Genomic DNA, 6152 nt, shown 5'->3' with positions numbered 1-6152 from the left:
GTGGCTCCGTCGCATTTTATGCCGTGTGTGCGTCACAACGGACTCCCGAGCCTCTGGACGGGGACTCTGCCTGACCGCGTGTGCAGGCACTCGCCACCCCTGCTGTCACAGCCGAGGGAGGCTGTGCTCCCGGACCTCCTTGGAGAAAGAGCTCGCTGTGCGGACCGACCCCCGGGAGCTCACTGTGGTGACACACTGTGGCCCGATCTCCCGATGTTTCTCCTCCCAGGCCCCTGAGCACCCCACCCCCAGATCTGCATTTCCTGTCCTGGAGCAGCCTCTCCTTCTACACAAACGTCCGTGTCCTTGAGCCCGGACCCCGCGCCCAGGAGTTCCCGGCCCCCACACACCAAGCACACCCCTTCTTGAACCAAGAGACCGGCCGAGTGGCAGGGCAGGCAAGCCCATCTGCTCTGGCGGGCCCTATGCGCCGGGATTCTCTCCCAGAGCTGCACTGGGAACCTGGAGGTCTGCTTCCGGAACCTTCTCCCAGGGAGCAGATTCAGGGATGGGTATCCCGGCTCGTTGGCAGTCGTAGAGAATGAAAGCGAGCTCTGGGTCTCCATTTGGGAACGTCCTGGCGGCGAAGCCCAGGAGCTGAGTGCTGTGTGCAGGTGAGGGGGAGGCAGAGCCCCGCACCCCTGCACTCGGCGGTGCTGCAGCAGAGCTGCGGAGTGACATTCGTCTCAGGAACCATTTGTGGGGGCGCCTGGGGGGCTCGTTGCTGAGCATCTGACTTGATAGGCTCAGGTCATGATCTCCGGGTTTGTGAGTTCAAGCCTCCCGTTGGGCTCTGTGCTGACAGTGTGGATCCTGCTTGGGATCTCTCTCTCCCCTCTCCTGCCACTCCTCACATTGTGTGTGCGCAAGTGCACACGTGATCTTTTCTCTCAAGATAAAAAAACTTAGGGGCTACCTGGAGGCTCAGTTAAGCATCTGGCTTCGGCTCAGGTCATGATCTCGTGGTTCGTGAGTTTGAGCCCCGAGCCCCGTGTCCGGCTCTGTGCTGACAGCTTGGAGCCAGGAGCTGCTTCGGATTCTGTCTCCCTCTCTGCCCCTCCTCTGCTCACGCTCCGTGTCTCTCAAAAATAAACAAACATTAAAAGAAATTTTTTAAATTAAAAAACCCCTAAATGATATTTCAATGTTATCAGTATAACATATAATAGAATTAAATTATAAACTCACTAAGTTTTTAATTAATATATAATTAAATTATGAACTTATTAAATTTGTGTTTTTTTAATGCTTTTTATTTATTTTTGAGGGACAGAGAGAGACAATGTGAGCAGGGGATGGGCAGAGAGGGAGGGAGATACAGAATCTGAAACAGGCTCCAGGAGCTAGCTGTCAGCACAGAGCCCGACGCGGGGCTCAAACCCACAAACTGTGAGATCTGACCTGAGCCGAAGCCAGACACTTAACCGACTGAGCCACCCAGGCACCCCAGAACGTACTAAATTTGTAATTGATTTATAACTAGAGCTTAACTTAAATGAAAGAGGAATGACTGGTATGGTCAGCTGCATGGAAGGATCTTGGAATTTGGGGCCAGAAGTCGCGGGGCCGGGCCCCCTGTCCCTCGCCAGCGGGTAAACGCCCTCCGGGCCTCGGCCCACGGAGTGGGGGCCCCGGGACTGGGGCTGGTGCTGGCGTTGGCTGGCGTGCCGCCTCCAGCAGGCAGACGGGGCCGCGGCGCCACCGGCACCGTGGCGGTCGGGCAGTGATGTGTGCTACGTGTGGGCTTGTCGGACTGGCTCCCGGCACCCCAGGCCTGTGGCTCTGTTTGGAAAAAGGATCGTTGCAGGGGTGCGGAGTTGAAAGGAGTTGCGGCCCCGGGGAGGAGGAGGCACAAGTGGGGTGATGCTTCCACGAGCCAGGAACTGCAAAGATGGCCCCTGGACCCTGGACCTGGGGCTCCGCCTGGGGACTTGGGGCTCTGCCTGGGCCATGCTACGTGGTCACAGCCACCCTGGCCAGCCAACGGCATCCTCGGTGCTGGCTCCTGCAAGCTCCCCCGTCTCTGGCTGGCTCGGAGGGGCTCTCGGGGGGCGCCCTGGGAAGCCACCTCCTGAGAATGGCAGGGTTCAGGTCACCTGCTGAGCACATGCCCACCGGCATTGCCAGCCCGTCACAGCGGCTCGGAGCCCCGGATACACTGTGAACAATGCCGTAGAACAGCGCCGTCGACGGAAACGCAACACGTGCCACAGACACAAGCCACGCGTGCCTTTTTAACACCGCCAGTGGCCTCCCTGAACCAGCAAAAAGTAACAGGTGAAGGTAACACTGTGTAACTCCTGACATCCAACTATTACCCTTTCAACCTGTGATGTGCACACAAGTCCCTGCTGAGACTCTGCCTTATTTTCCTCATACCAGATCTTCAAAACCCAGCGTAGAGGCGCCTGGATGGCTCAGTCAGTTGAGCATCTGACTTCAGCTCAGGTCATGATCTCATGGTTTGTGGGTTCGAGCCTCGCGTCGGGCTCTGTGCTGACAGCTCGGAGCCTGGAGCCTGTCTTCAGATTCTGTGTCTCCCTGTCTCTCTGCCCCTCCCCTGCTTGCACTGTCTCCCTCTGTCTCTCAAAAGTAAATAAATGTTAAAAAAATTAAAAAAAAAACAAACAACGACGTGGATCGTACGCTCAGGGCACATCGCTGCTCAGCCGTGCTTTGAGTGCCTTTGCCACGTGTGTCACGCGGCTGCCGCGTCGGAGAACCCAGGTCTGCGACGTCCGCGTCCAAGGTGGCCAGGAGCCCCAGCTCCGCCCCGACCGCCCCGGAGCCTGTTACCGAGGCACCAGGGACCCCGTCTCTCACTCAGACAGGTGTGTTGTCGTTCCACAGGGAAGACCAGAGCGGAACGTGCGATCTGGAGGCAGGCCGCCTCGTGGACACCATCAAAGCCCCCCTTGTTAGGCACAGTTCTTATTTGCACAGCTCTGGGGTAAGTGAGCGAGTTTTGTTCAGCCCTGCGTGTTCGCACAAACTGCTTTGAGATGGGCGGAGGCTCCGATCCAGGCCAGGGCCACAGAGCTGTGCCGTGGGCAGCGGCAGAATCATTTCTCCTCATAAAGGCCCCTTGTTCTCGGCCCCTCCCCACCCCTTCCCGCAGGCACTTAGGCTCCCTGCAAAGAGCACCCCTCCCCTGGCTGGCCGCACATAGCAGGAGAGCGTCCTGCCTGCAGATGAGCCGTGGGCATCGATGTGCGCGGTGAGGAGCAAGGCTATGGGTCCCACTGAATCCACGTCCCAAACACTGGTGGTTGCGATATCAAGATCAAGGACATTTCAAATGATCCGACATCCACGGCATCTGGAAGATATCCGATGCCAGAGATCCGATGCCGGGTCTGTCCAGGGAGACCCTGCGGCTGAGTCAGCCGGAGGTCACGCAGCTGACCGCGGGCATGCCCACCTGACAGGCTTTCCCTCCACACATCTCCACTCGGAGGAGGCGGGCTTCATCCCAGGACCCCACCCTCCTCCTGTGCCGACAGTCAGTCTCTGTTCCTGGCTTGCATCTTGTTATTTTCTGTCTTATTTTAATGGTATTGGGTCACATATTACACTTATAGGTCATGTTATACTATCACTTATTTTATCGTGTACATATTTTAACGTATACGTGTATTACGTGTATCCAGACCAGGGAACGTAAGGGTCTTTTCTCTGAGCATTCAGAACGGGCCCCTAACACCTGGCTTTCCTGAGTCCCGCTCCAGCCCATCCAGGGGTTCCTGAAGGATGGACAGTGTCGGCGGAAGGGGTGAGAGAGCCCCGAGGTTCTTTCTGATCACCAGGAGCATCTCTGCTCTGTCTGTTTTGGTGTCTTTGTTTATAGTCAAGCGACAGCGTGACAGCAGAAGGTGGAATTTTACAGAAACAGGTTTTACAGAGGCATTCCTTTAAAAAAAATTTTTTTTAGGTTTTATTTATTTTTGAGACAGAGAAACAGAGCATGAGCAGAGAGAGAGGGAGACGAGACACAGAATCTGAAGACAGGCTCCAGGCTTTGAGCTGTCAGCACAGAACCCGACGGAGGGCTTGAACCCACGAACCGTGCGATCATGACCTGAGCCGAAGCCGGATGCTTAACCGACTGAGCCCCCCAGGTGCTCCCAGAGGCATTGCTGATTACAGTGAGGTAGTAAATTTTACTACTAATAGAATAACAGGATGTTCTTAGTAAAAAGCGGATGATATACACATTTGTTTAAATCAATAATGCTAAGATTAAGTCATAGGTTGAGTGATATATAGATAGGCTAGGAGTTATTTTATCTGGCTCATTAACCACAAGAGAAAGAACGCTTGATTTTTTTTTAATGTTTAATTTATTTTTGAAAGAGAGAGAGACAGCATGAGCAGGGGAGGGGCAGAGAGAGGGAGACACAGAATTTGGAGCAGGCTCCAGGATCTGAGCTGTTGGCACAGAGCCCAACGCGGGGCTCGAACCCACAAACCGTGAGATCATGACCTGAGCCGAAGTCAGACGCTGAACGACGGAGCCCCCCGGGCGCCCCAAAGATTGCTTGTTAACAAGGTGCTGGAGAAAGCCTTTTCTCTGGTGCAAGCACCACGGGGGCCCTGTGTGCGTTAGCCTTGCACCTGGGTTTTTGTCTGAACTATTTTCTTATCCATCCTCAGAACAGATAGCAGCCCAAGGGAGGGTGTTTGCAGAATGTGGGCCCTGGGGAAGGACTGCTGCACGTCACCAATTAGCGAAGGTCTGAGTGTTAACTTGTGTCCTGCCCTAGTCTGTTTCTTATCTCTAAGCTAGGTTCTTTATCTCCGGGCAGACTTAATTGTAACTCTTGTGTTTTTAACCCCCTTTATTGTCTATGTCTTGGGTCTGCAAGGCTTGTTAGAAGAGCTTTTTATTTATTTATTTATTTATTTATTATTATTTTTTGAGAGACAGAGAGAGATAGCACAAGCAGGGGAGGGACAGAGAGAGAGGGAGACACAGAATCATGCACACTGGCCCTGCCAGCAGTGCCCACCATGTGGGCCCTTCACCGCCTCCTGTTACTCTGTGGAGGCTCTGTGCTCCTGCGGCGGGGCCCGTGTGCCATGGCTGCCCCTCAGGAAGGGTGCCACCTGGCCGGCGGGGCTGGCTTGGGACTGGCCTGGAAGAGCGTCTGGGTTTTGCTCTGGCGGCGTCTCCCCAAATCTAACAGGGCAGGACTGGGCTCTCCCTTCTTTTGCTAGGGGAGCCCCACCAGAGGCGTCTCAGAGCACAGGATTCTCCCCTGGATTGTGACCAAACCCCCTCAGTGCAGCCGGCCACCCTCCCACCACGGGCTTTGTGCCCCCCCCACTCACCCCACCCAGCACGGCACCCTGCCTGGAGCCCCTTCCGAGGCATTGCTGGGATCCAGTGCAGAAGCCCTGCAAGGGGGGCGCAGCGCACGAGGGGAGCCCCAAGACCTGAGCTTGCTGGTCTCAAGTGAAAGGAAGGACCTTGTGACTGGAGAGTGTGAGAGGGAGACGTGGGCAAGACCGAACGGCCTTTTGAATTTGATAATAATCGTCCTAAGAGGAGTCTGTTGCACAGGGGCCCACAAGTGCGCTCAGGCTGCGCTGGTCCGGGGGGACGGGACAGTGAGGACCCAGTAATACTCCTGGGTAATACTCCTGTAATACCCAGTACAACACCAGCGTTTACTGTATTATTATTATCAATAAATTCTCCCACAGTCCTAGGATGCCAGACTATGAGCTCACAGAGGAGGAAACAGGGTTGAGGGGGTGGGGGGGGGCCGGTGCAGACGCAGGCTAGGGTGGCCTCTTGGTTATTAGTGACCATCGAAGGGCTGGGCGCGGGCTGTGAAGTTTCTACAGCCATCTGTGGTCACTTAATCAGCCCAAGGCCCGGATGCGATGCGGCTGGTGACCTCCACCTTGCACCGAGTGACCCCCCCTCACGTCCCCTGTGCCCCTCCTGGGCTCTCCGCTTGCTCTACGGGGAGGGGAGGTGGGCACTCTCCAGGGTGCTGTGCGCCGGGGCTGTAGGCTGTTGGGGGAGACCCGGGTGCGGGGCCCCTGCGGGGTGGACTTGGGGCCCCGCGAGCCCCGCCCCGCGTGCAGCGGCGGGCGGTGCCTTCCCCGTGGCCGGGCGCCGGGTCCGCTGGGGGGCGCCCTGG

The sequence above is a fragment of the Suricata suricatta genome, chromosome 17 (genome assembly GCF_006229205.1).
Source record: "Suricata suricatta isolate VVHF042 chromosome 17, meerkat_22Aug2017_6uvM2_HiC, whole genome shotgun sequence".
Taxonomy (NCBI): Eukaryota; Metazoa; Chordata; class Mammalia; order Carnivora; family Herpestidae; genus Suricata; species Suricata suricatta.
This window is presented reverse-complemented; position numbering follows the sequence as displayed.